The following is a 13,524-nucleotide window of genomic DNA, read 5'->3' as shown; positions in this document are numbered from 1 at the left end:
CCACACCAGGAAAAAACAGTCCGCCTCCTAACAACATCAGAGTTTCCTGGTATCCCACTGCCACACCTCCATCATAGGGTGCCGTCTTCATCACAGACGTCTAATCCAAATACGCATGCTCCATCCTTCAGACATTCAGGATTCTTGCACTGCAGACCAAACTGAGCCAATTTTTCCCTTACACACGATGCAGATTTTATGTCCTCATTGATGTACACATCGTCAATGTAGGCTGATGTTGCATCCTCAATGGTTTTTTCTCCAGACAACCCGCATTCACATTGGTTTTCATGATCTGCAGTGCCACATTCAGACCAAAGCCGAGTCATGTTAGGCAGTACCTCTGACCCGGAAACTACACTGTCTGGAAGGCCACTGCATTTCATTTACTCGCACTTGCAAATAGGACTTCCGCATGTCTAATATTGACACATTGGAGCCCTTCTGGCACCATTCCCTCAGTTTGCTGGTGCACACGTAAGTATCGGCAGTGTAAGCATCAATGTACTGGTTGAGCTCACAATAATTCAGTACTCATCTTACTTTTGACTCGTTATGCTGGATAACCGCCATTAAGGGTATCAGACCCTTGGGCGGACCAAGCTTCTCGGGGTAGGGGATCAGCTATCTATCTCGGATCTACACCTCAAGCTCTTGCTCGTACTCATCATGAGCCTCCTCAGGTATAGGGTATTCTGCGATGCGATTCTGTAATTTGGTTGATGCCCTTCCTTGGGTCCACTTCCATGATGCAGTCCAGGCCTGCTGGCTATAGTCATAGCCCACCTTAAAGTCAGGGCAATGGATGTGGATTGTAGCACACACCGGGTTGTTTAAAGAAGTGCATGGTTTCGTTTCTTTCGATGATCACTTCCCCCAGTGCCTTGATAGCATCGTAGACCAGCAGTACTCGAACCCCAGCAAATCCCCTTGCATCACGAACACATTAATTTCCGCGGCCACACCAGAGTCTGTGTGGACCTACTCGGTTCCAGCTTCACAGCATTCTTCTGTCTCGCTGCCTATTGTGGTGACTTTAATGTTCCTTTTAGTTCAGGTCCGACACAATCTGGCACTCATGATGGTATGTGAGCAGCCGGAATCGAGAAGAGCTGAGCAGGGCACTCGGTTCACATACACATTTATCGTAGGTTGCACATTACGTAGATCTTGTCTGGGAAGCAGGGTGGCGCTGACATCCTGCCCCCTGACGGGTTTCCCACACAGTTTTTGGCTAGGTGCTCTATGTCACCACATTGGAAACAGTGCAGTTGCCCCCCGCCCTTTGTCAATGCATCTTCTCGCAAAATGACCTCGCCGACCACAGCAGTAACATCTTCCATTAGTCACAGAGCTCAGTCGGGGAATCTCCCCGGCCTCGTTCTGGGCTGCCTTTGTCACCATCACAACTGGTTCCCCAGCTCCTCCTCATCTCTGGTGATAGACCAGGTGCGTTCCATCAACTTCTCACGGGTGAGAAGGCCAGCCACAAATGCATATGCCAATGTCCTCTCCAACACTTCATTGCTAAACAGCAAGTTACTTCAATTCCGCAAAGAACACACCCATGGTTTCTCCTGGCATGAGCTTCCTAGAGGTGAATCTTTCATAAGCTGTACAAGGATCCATTGCAAATGCCTTGTACATTGTATTTTTTATAGCAATCACATCAGCCTCCGTAGTGGCACTAAGTTGCTGATACACACTCAGAGCGCCCCCAGCCAATCTCAGGTGAATCACAGTGTGCACTCTCTTTACCTCACAGAGATTGCAAGTCAACTCGACCCTCTCAACCAAGTCTACGGCAGATGTGGACCCATCAAACTCTGGAATCAGTTTCAGATTAAACTTTGAGTCGGTTATTTTTCACAGCAATAGTCAAAATAGTTTGTATTGAATTCAACTTCAATCGTCACCAACACTTGCAATAGTAACACAATAACCTTGTGACTGTGAACGACACTGTCCCTTCCTCTCACTCAAGCTTGCTTTTTATGCAGTTTTTTACCCTGTCTCATTTGCATGTGTGCCCTCTGTTTTCTCGTGATCTCGCAAGACCACAGTTTATAAACACCAGGCGCCATCTTATTTCTCTTCCTTTTCCCACCCTACACTTACTTGCGGCAAGTCCACCTCTCCTCCATCACACCACTGCTTGCACACACATCCACACGATGCACAAATACGTGGACGCTTGCTACTCTGGTGAGTATTATAAAGTACTTAACAATAAACATACATAGAGGCTTATATAGATTAAAAAGATTGTTTTTCAGTTTGAAAATAGCACCAAGCCTGTTTCAACAAATTATATACATAGTGTTGGCTGGTCTAAATTATGCAATGACATATTTAGACGACATATGAATAAAGAGTGAAAATTTCAGAGAACATAAAAATCACATCAAATAAGTTTTTAGAAGAATTGAGAAATACAGATTTAAGGTTGGACTTCAAAAGTGTGAAATTTGTATGAAGAAAATAGAATACGTGGTTAAGATAATCGATCATGAAGGAAAAAGACTGAACTAAAAATGAATGGAAGCCATTAAAAAAACGTTATCTATTCAGGGTAGCGTAACAAGACTGCAATCATTTCTTGAATGAGCAAATTTGTATATACCTTATATGATCGAGTTGAGAGTGCCATTGAATAAAAGTAAGAAGTTTTACTGAACAAGGAATATTTAGTAAAATAAAATGTACTTATCGGATCTATCTGTGCCACACTACAGTCTGAAATAGGAACTAATTGTAGGTGCATATGCAACTGATTATGGCATAGAGGGCCATGCTTCTATACAAATTTATGGATGGAGTAATAAAACCTAGAGCTGATACTTCAAGAGTTCTACTACCTGTGGGAAGTAACTATGGTCAAATTGAGAATGAAGGATTCGCAATAATGTACTCTGTGAAAAAATCCACAGATTTATTCATGGAAGAAGATTCATTCTACAAACCGATCATAAACTATTATTGTTAATTTCTGGATCGAAAAAAGGTGATTCTAACCCATTCTGCAAATACATTACCAAGATGAAGCATGATTTTATTAAATTATAATTTCAAAATACACATTCAAGAAAATGCATACGTAGATGGTTTTCCAGCTTGATCTAGGAAAACACTGAACTGTTGGAAAGAACCATAACTGTTGCAATGAAACAAGAACAAATGGAAGTATTGATTAACACTGTTAGAGAATTATGCATTTGTGAGACTAACCGTAGCCCTCGGCGCAAGAGGGTCCGTGTGTGCCTGGCGTGTGGGGTGGTGGCTGATCCTGTGGTCGGGGCAGCGGAAGAAAAAGTTTCAAGATGGCGCCTGCCTGCATTTATTAGAGACAGAATCTCGCAGGATCGCAAATTAGCTAGGCCATCTTGAGGAATAAAAATCGGTCCATTGGAGATGCGAGGCAGTCGGGTTCTGACGTTCGTGGCGATCAGTACAGTGACCGTTGGGTTCCGTTTCTATTCGTGCAGTCAGCTGAGCTTTGTTAGTTACCTTCGCGCCGTGGCTGTCATTGTTTGTTGGTTCGCTGTGTGTTGCCGTGGTTCTTCAGTGAAACGCTTCGTCGCCCACGACGAGACTCCCCATCTCCTACACAAGATACTCATACAAGCTATTTCGGCCCCCCCACTCCGAACTTGGTTTTCTTTTCTTCAATGGCAGATAGGTTCGATCTAAAGTTGATACCGGAATTCGACGGATCCGACCCGGTACTCAGCTGGGTTGAGACATTGTCAGTTGTCCGGCGTGAAAAATGTCGAGCGCGTGATTCCTCTGCGGCTGACCGGCGGGGCCTTCGCTGTATATCAGCAACTCAGCGCTGAGGAGAAGTGTGACTACTCGAGTATCAAGGAGGCGTTGTACAGGGCGTTCGCCACTGACCCCGCCACTGCATGGGAGCAGTTTGAGACGAGGTCTATACGCTTGGGCGAAACTGTGGACGTGTATCTCGCCGAACTTAAGAAGCTGACGGTGTTGTTCGGCGGTCTTCCTGAGAGGACCCTAGCCTACAAATTCCTGTCAGGACTCCCCGCTGGAGCAAAGCAGCTCTTGCGAGCAACATCTACCATATCCTCACTACCGCTGAATGACCTAGTGGACAGAGCCAGGACAATAATGAAGGATGACTCGACGGTGCAGGAACCGGTAGTCGCCGTCGCACAGGCCCCACCAAGTGGCGAAGGACCGTCTCAGGGACCCAGCCCGCAAGGTGATGTCATCTGCTACAGATGCAACGGGCGGGGCCACATGGCAAGAAATTGTAGAAGGCGGTCGACGGCTGTTCGCTGCTACCGCTGTAACAAGACTGGGCACATGGCCCGAGACTGTGCGGGAAACGGGGACGGGGACAAGGTGCCAGTGCCGACCTCTTCCCCGAACAGAAAATAAACAAGGCGCTCCTTGTCATTCAGGTCCGAGTTAATGACACGTTATATTCAGCCCTCCTTGATTCCGGTTGCTCCCGCACCATAGTGTGTGCGGACTTCTGTCGGGCGTGGAAAAAGGAAGATATATCACGACAGTGGGCACCCCGGAGTACAAAGGACCTACTACTTTGTGAAGTTGGCTAGACCATCAACACCAAAAAGCGCAGTAAGGGCAGTGGTCAGGGAGTGCCAAACATGCCAGTCCATCGACCCCGCCCCAGCCAGATGGCGGAAAGGACAGCTGGGAGTGGACGCGACTTGGAGTCAGTTGGGTATGGATATAACCCACTACAGCAGCCAACACTTCCTCACGCTGATAGACTGCGGGCCAACGAGTTTCACGATTTGGCACCAATTAGTGAGGCAGGATTCCACCAGTGTCATCCACGAATTGGAATCCATATTCTGCGAAAGGGGGCCGCCTGAAGAGATCCTCACGGATAATGACACGGCGTTCTGCAGCAGGGAATTAAGGCATTTTATGGACAACTAGGGGATCCGCCTTCAACACCGATGCGCGTATGTGCCGAGCGGCAACGGCATAGCGGAGCGGTGCCACCGAACCGTGAAGAGGATCGCGGCCAGGAAGAAGTGTACGATCGCAGAGGCGGTTTACAGATGCAACACAACACCTAAGGACGCCGTGACTGGCGGCAGTGCGCCCGCTGATGCGATTCATCACTACCACGTGCGCGTCAAGGACGTTGAAGTGTGTCTACCCGACCAACGAGAACCCCAGGGGACGTACCAAGTGGGAGACACCGTCTGGGTGAAGCCATCTGGCGGCCGGTGCACCAGCAGCTTTTGGAGGGGGCGGGTCACCGGCGTCATCAGTAAACAGGCCATACTAGTCGATGATACTCCGCGCCACGTAAGGGATGTCCGGCCCGCTCTAAGCGCTGACCAATCGGCGAGCAGTGGAAGTAGCGAGTCATCCGACGATGAGCGATGGATCCAACCCGTGCCCCACGAACCTGGTGACTCAACTGCGAGCAGTGGAAGGAGCAAGTCATCCGACGATGAGCGATGGATCCAACCTGTGCCCCACGAACCTGATGACTCAACTACGAGCTCTAATGCTGATGCTGATGCTGACACTTCTGAGAGCTCCGATGAGGAAGTCCCGGCAATACCCCTCCGCAGGAGTGCTCGAATCAAACGGCCACGTCCGCCGTGTCACGTATGTGATCTGGAGACCAGGGGGAGTGTGAGACTAACCGTAGCCCTCGGCGCAAGAGGGTCCGTGTGTGCCTGGCGTGTGGGGTGGTGGCTGATCCTGTGGTCGGGGCAGCGGACGAAAGAGTTTCAAGATGGCGCCTGCCTGCTTTTATTAGAGACGGAATCTCGCAGGATCGCAAATTAGCTAGGCCATCTTGAGGAATAAAAATCGGTCCATTGGAGGTGCGAGGCAGTCGGGTTCTGACGTTCGTGGCGATCAGTACAGTGACCGTTGGGTTCCGTTTCTATTCGTGCAGTCAGCTGAGCTTTGTTAGTTACCTTCGCGCCGTGGCTGTCATTGTTTGTTGGTTCGCTGTGTGTTGCCGTGGTTCTTCAGTGAAACGCTTCATCGCCCACGACGAGACTCCCCGTCTCCTACACAAGATACTCATACAGCATTCTTTTATGCTAAAACATTGTTGTATTTAATACATCGGCATGTGGTAAAATGACAAGCACAAAAAGATATTAACATCTTGCCAATCTGAACTCTCATCACATATGAATAATGGTCTCAACACTGTTGTAGTCATCAATGATATTGTAAAATCATGAAAAATGTTTCATGAAGACGTTCATGGGATTGCTATCTGGCTTTCAGTTTGATGACGAACTTGTTACGTCCATATCGCAATTACAGGAATTTTCTGAGCTTTTACTTGGGACTACATTCAAAGAAGTTATGAAAGCTGTAAAAGACACATCATCTAGTAAATCTACTTCAGTAGAAATCTTTATATTGTACAGATATGGTCTCAATGATCTGTCTCACAAGATTATAAAGATATGCTGATAAATCACCCTTACAAGAACAAGTGTAACAAAAGGGTATGATATGATCACATGGAATTTTGTTGGTAAAATACAGAATTATGTGATACTCAATAGAATCATGGAAGACTTCGTTAATATTCACTGAGCCTCAATGTGGTTTTCGCTCACGCCATCAAATTATTAACATGATATTTGCATTTTGTCAGGTTGTTGAGAAGCATGCAGGAATTCTGTATGTTATTTGTAGATTTAACAAAAGTTTGGACTCTGTTTATAGAACAATTTTGTGGAGTGTCCTGAAAAAACTCATATTTTCTGATATGTTGATGGTCATCATATCCTTAAATGAAGGTATGAAAGCTTCTGTTGTCTCTGATGGTGTCTAATCGGATTCGTTTGATGTCACCAACGATACCTAAGGAGGATGTGTGATTGCCCCGGTTTTATTTGCTGTTTTTTATTCATTTTCAGTAATACTCAATAATGTGCTTAGTGACTCCTTATCAAGCGATAAATTTCAATTCAGGACTATTGGAGGGTTCTTCAACCATCTGCGATCCAAGGCAAAACTCTTGCCTGAACAGCCATCGTCAGAGAAATTTTATTTGCTGATGGCGATATTCTTGTTGCTGTCAGTCGTTTTCCAGCAGCAGAGTAAATGGGTTTATAGTGAAAATGTTAAAAGGACAGAAGTAATATATCAGCTTAAGCCAACATCAAAACAACAACAAAAATGTGCGCATGTACTTTGTTTTCTTGAAATCTCTATCCATGTTGATAGCAAGAACTTGAAATATGACAAATCTTTTACCTGCATGGGAAGGAAAATCCATGCATACTACACACTGATGATATTACTAATCGGATTGCAAAAAGCAGTACAGCATTTTGAAAGTTAGGCATGGACACTATATCAGTACATTAACAAACTAAATGTTTTCCACAAGAATTGTTTGTGAACAATATGTGTTGTCTCTTGGAAACATCGATTTTTTATGTATAACTATAAGATTTAGAACATTTTCATGCAGTTGCAGCTCTTCTATGCAGAGGAGGTATAAAGAATGAACGATAATAGTCTTAAAATGCTCCTGTCTGAACTTGATGGCAGAGTAAGGGGATTTTGGAAGGTCTTTGTTAAGATACAAAGATGAAAGTAGTTAGCTTCCGTCTGTTAAAAGTTCCTATAGGTTACTTTTGTGTCGTAATACAAAACACAATAGTAAAAGAAGAAAATCAAGTTGAGGTTTGTTTAACAAACAAAATGTATAAACATCAATTGTACAAAGGTAGGAATACGGGTATAATTGACTAGCGCTCAGCTAGGTAGTGGAGTACTGTCGCTCCTTCTCACCAGTTTAGAAATTATTGCCACTATATATAGTGAAAACTGTTATAATTTTCCTTATGCATATAAAGGCCGATATAACAGTTACAGTGCAAATCTCTGCAGGATTGACATATCAGCAACCATTCACCACAGAAGCAGTCAAGAATCCTACTGTAAGAAAACAACAAGAGAGTATACTATATCTATATATATATTTGTGTGTGTGGTGTTTTGGTAAAATATGTTTTTCAATTATATTTCACTCTTTGTGTATACTAATTTATTATTTATCTATGTGAAATATTACAACAAAGCATATATAAGGTAAAGGATTTGACATATTTCTAGGCGTTTTTTTGGATAGGCATTTTAGGAAAGCAAGGTACAATTAACTCGTTTTTTGTTTGTTTTTGTACCAAACCAAATTAGTTCTAATATTTCTGAAGAGTATATGCACTAAGAGACATTATTGAGATAATAATAACCGTTTGCTCTGATATAACGGAACGGAACTGTAAAAATTGTAAAAGTGTATATTTAAATCTTGGAATGTAACTATACTGTTTTTCTTATCTATCTATCTATCTATATATATATATATATATATATTATTTTATTATCTTTTTATCTGTTTAGTTACACATGTTTCTGCTACTGAATCGTATTAACGATCCAGTAACTTCGTCAGACTTGGACAGAAGTGTTATATATATATATATTCTCATCACTATAAAAATCATAAAGCTTTTATGTATAATTTCTAGATTACAAGCCACAGTCTTAACTGGTTTTGTGTCAAGTTAAATATATTTGATTATTTTTCTATTTGTTTCATATGACATTTTCGATTAATTTAATTTTAATCTATAAATTTTTAGTTCCATCCAATATTATTAAATACAATATACGGAATACTAATATGTAAACGACGATACTAAAAATATTGAATTGCATTTATTTTTATATTTACAGATGTTCCTGCTTGGATGGCTTTATGGAATTGTAATGGGTCGTTTTTTAAAATATTGTTCTGTAGACAATTATTGACTTATATTTGGAAGACAACAGATATATATGTGCAAAAATATATTTCTCGGGATAATACTATTTCACTAATGTTCTAAAACGTGGAGAAACTAACACATTTAAAAGATATTTATGCAGCCGAAGTATGCGTTTAACGTTCAAATAAACAAAAGGTATGAATTGATAGAATCACAACTTGATTGCTTTTGAAAATGCAAGATTTTATACAGTACAAGAAACCATAGCAGTAAGAAATATATCTTTCAGACAAAATTAAATAACTTATGTGGTGTTTTGTAAATTTGCTAGAAATTTAGACTAAAATACCATGATAAAATGTCATAGTATACATAACTACATACGTGATCTTGTTCTAGGATCAGCTTTAGTAAAACATGCATGGACACAGTGGGGAAAAGCCACATTCGTGTGAGGTGTGTGGATATTCTTGTTCTGAAAAAGCAAATTTAGTGGAACATACGAGAACTCACACTCCAGAAAAACCATATTCCTGTGACGTGTGTAAATATACTTGTTTTCAAAAATCAAATTTATCAAAACACATGAAAACTCATACTGGCAAAATGCCACATTCTTGTGAAATCTGTGGATATTCTTGTTCTAAAAAACCAACGTTAGTGAACCATATAAGAACGCACACTGGGGAAAAGCCATATTCTTGTGATGTGTGTGGATATTCTTGTTCTCAACAATCAACGTTAGTGAACCATAAAAGAACGCACACTGGGGAAAAGCCACATTTTTGTGAAATCTGTGGATATTCTTGTTCTAGAAAATCAACGTTAGTTAGACACATGAAAACTCACACTGAAGGAAATCAATATTCTTGTAAAGTGTGTGGATATTCTTGTTTTGACAAATCTAGTTTAGTGAGACATATGATAACACACACTGGGAAAAAGCCACATTCCTGTGAAGTGTGTGGATATTCTTGTCCTGAAAAATCAACATTAGTGATACATATGAGAACTCACACTGGAGAAAAGCCACATTCTTGTGATGTGTGTGGATATGCTTGTTCTATAAAATCAGCATTAGTGATACATATGAGAACTCATACTGGGGAAAAGCCATATTCATGTGAAGTATGTGGATATTCTTGTCCTGACAAATCAACATTAGCTAAACATATGAGAACTCACACTGGGGAAAAGCCATATTCATGTGAAGTGTGTGGATATACTTGTTCTCAAAAACAATCGTTAGTTACACATATGAGAACTCACACTGGGGAAAAGCCATATTCATGTGAAGTGTGTGGTTATTCTTGTTCTGCAAAATCAGGGTTAGTGACCCATATGAGAACTCACACTGGAGAAAAGCCGTATTCTTGCACAGTGTGTGAATATTCTTCTTCTACTAGATCAGGTTTAGTGATGCATATGAAAAAACACGATTGACAAAAACAATATTCTTACAAATGAGATACATAGACTTGTCCTGACAACGTTACAAGGAACTCAGCTGAAATGACTCATGATGGACGAAACTGCTATGGTATAGCTAGAAATATCTTCTCAATTATTAACTCATTTCTGTCTAATAGGTTTATAAAAGCAGTAGTTTATGGGAAAACATCAGAAGCTCACAATATTAATGCTGGAGTTCCTCAGGGGTCCATCCTGGGCCCAACTGTTTTCCTGACTTACATTAATGATCTTCCAAATCACATCCTTACATCATTCCTAGACATTTTTGCTGATGACACTACCATCTATGGTAGCACATCTAAGACAGTAAACGACCAAGTTCTCTCCGATTCTCTATCCTCTCATCTTGATCACGTTGTACAATGGGGAAAGGAGTGGCTGGATATTTTTAATGCATCTAAAACTAAGCTTCTATCTTTACACCATCAACGTTCTGATCCCCATCTGGCATCAATTAAAATGAATGGCTCTCATCTTGGGGAGGCCTCCAGTTTTGACAAGCTCCTGGGCTTGACCTTTACTCCTGATCTTAAATGGAATACACACATCAAATCTATTGCCAAGGCCGCTGGAAAAATGGTCAGATCCTTCTATCGATCCAGTAGATATCTCCCTGCTGATGCAATTCTCTATCTATATAAGAGCCAGGTACGTCTAAGGATTGAATACTGTTGCCACATCTGGGCAGGAGCTGCTAGAAAGGACTTGTCCTGACTTGATAGAGTTCAAAATAGACTCTGTAGCCTCGTAGGAGATGTCCCTTTTCTCTTTGCTGCAACCTCTATCTCACAGAAGAGATGTTGCTAGTTTATCTCTGCTTTATCATTATTTTCATGGAAAGTGTTCAACTGAGCTTCAATCTATGGTCTCCCCTCGCCAAACTTTCACAAGAAATACTCGTCTAGCTGAAAACACTATCAATAATTCCCCCCATTCTTTATCTGTGCCTAAACCTAAATGTCGATTCCATGAACAAAGCTTCTTTCTGAGAACTGCAGGTCTGTGGAATTGTCTTCGGTTTTCTTGCTTTCCAGCTGACTACAATATGGTTGTCTTCAAGTCCAAAGTAAACACGTGTCTGATGAGCCGTTCCATATAAGTTAACAAATTTACCGAATTTCCATTACTATCGATTACTATATTGTCCTTTTGACTACTGTACACTCTTTACCCCTTATCCTTGAGTGGCCTCTGGGCCTTGATAAGTGGTGACGCCCATGTAAAAAAACTGTTTTAAAAAAGTATTGCCATAATAGAGCGACAGGGAGAATATAAGACAATATTAGGTACTAAGGAATTGTATAAATTTTAAATAGCTATGGAGATCTAAGTAGCAGTGGTGGCAGCGTATGTATGCAAATGAGTAAGCTGTTGCACAAGGTGACGTCACAGTAGAAAAAACAAGAAGGAAGGAAAATGAGATATTTATGGAAACCACATGGATTATGAGTTGACTTTTAAGCATTTGTGGGCGCGAGAAGGACATTTGAAACGATGCAATTTGAATTTTGAGTAGTGGAAAGAAAAGCAGAGATTTTCAAAAAATGGCGTCTTGACTAAGCCAGCTATGTTAATACAAGAGGGAAAAAGCATGTGTTTTACATAATAGAGTTTTGTTAACCACATGATAAATAAAGAGACTGGTAAAACCAAGATGCAGGCATAGTTTAAAGAGTACTATGAATACCTTTTATTTCAACAAAAATTGCTGAGTCAAATTTCCTTCCGTTTAGTTTGTTGCTTTTTGCGATATATACAATCTCGGATTCATGTTAAACTGTACCAACATCATTGAAGAAGATTAGCGACTACATTATATAAAAACGATATAGTCTCTAAATTATATAATCATACCAGTTGTTGAAAAAATGTATGAATAAATCCTTTTGCATAATACTTCATCACAATTCCTGGAAGACCAAGGTGTTGCAAAAATAGATAAGTATAAAAAGCCAGCTTATATATATTTAAATCGTAATCAAACTAAATGTTATCTTAGAGAGTAGACAATTTGATTTCTGGTAACTGATGTAAGATAAGAAAGAAAGCTATATTGTTGGAATTTTTTTGTACCCATAATGGTGCATCCCCCTGTTTACATTTATTATTGTTTATCTGGTTCTTATATATGATTTTTTGTATTTTGTATCCATTATGCTTTTTAGTTTCGTATATTTTCGGTTTGTACGAAACTCCCTTTAATTTGAAGAAAAGAGAAATGCTAGCTCTGTGATGACGTCACGAGCTCAGCGCGTATTTTGCCCTCTTTTGAAATTCTGCTGTCGAGGAGAGAGAACGTGTTCTTTGCCCGGCGCTGAAGATGGAATTTTAAAGAGCCCTCCTTGAAAGAAGTAAACCCGGCAAGAAATTAATACCCGGCTGTGACGAGACAGGCTTCTGGAAATTAACTACATGGCTGCGGTCCTGCACGTATTTATTTTATTATTATTTTACAAGGAGTGGAATTTAAAGAAAATGCCTTTTACGTGACAAGGTATTATGGAATTTCCTATCCGGACAAGCGACGAGGTCTTGCTCCTGTAATACGTGTGTCTACGGTTTTCATGCAAGGAAGGAAAATTCTGATAGAACTTTAAAGCAAAAAAAAGAAAAAAGCCACTTGCCTGACAGGCTTTCAATTGTGAGTACGCTCCTGAAATTAACTTCATATGCGAGAATGAATGGGAGATACCACTATTTTGTATATTCTTGTTGTATTCGTAATGGATACACACAACTTCTTTATAAGAACCAGCAGTGTTGTTATTTTTTCTTTACATGTTACTTTTTCATTATATGTGACATTGGCGTTTTAAGTTTAATGCCCGCAAAGGGAAAAATTTGCAACTCATTGTAAATAAAGTTTCTTCTTTGTTTTAAAGCAAGACATTTATATTTTATTCTTTACCCCCCCCCTCTTTTGTTTCATGCTTTTTTTTCAGCTTAGTTACTTTAGCGTCGAATTTATCTGGAAGCAAGATAAATTCCGACATTTTGCAAATTAGTTTTTCGTTTATTTAAAGGTAGTTTAGAAAACTTCTGCCTTTATTTGTGGGCACTTTTGCAGTACGAGGCAGAACTTCAAGTGTGGCTAGATAATGGCTGGTTAGTTCCATACCCAGAGGATGAGCTCGGGCCCCCGCGGGGGCTAATTCCCCTGATGGCTGTCAGACAAGAGAACAAGCAGAAAGTTTGACCTGTTCTTTATTACCGGGAACTTAATGAATACGTTGACCCACACACTGCGGGGGCTGATGTCTGTGCTCATAAACTACGGGAGTGGCGG

The 13,524-nt window shown here is 41.0% G+C and overlaps 1 long non-coding RNA gene across 1 annotated transcript in view; it reads left to right on the top strand.

The window, feature by feature from the left end:
• LOC145276670 (uncharacterized) overlaps nucleotides 1-11,642 on the top strand; it is a 34,786-nt gene extending 23,144 nt beyond the window's left edge. Inside the window, exon 2 of the long non-coding RNA XR_013867979.1 lies at nucleotides 8,734-11,642. This is a non-coding gene — a long non-coding RNA (uncharacterized LOC145276670). The remainder of the gene's footprint in view (nucleotides 1-8,733) is intronic.
• The last annotated feature ends 1,882 nt before the right edge of the window (nucleotides 11,643-13,524 follow it).

This window comes from Euprymna scolopes, chromosome 5 (assembly GCF_053919585.1).
Source record: "Euprymna scolopes isolate OS-2025 chromosome 5, ASM5391958v1, whole genome shotgun sequence".
Taxonomy (NCBI): domain Eukaryota; kingdom Metazoa; phylum Mollusca; class Cephalopoda; order Sepiida; family Sepiolidae; genus Euprymna; species Euprymna scolopes.
Note: the sequence above shows the minus strand (reverse complement) of the source record. Positions and strands in the feature narration are given on the sequence as shown.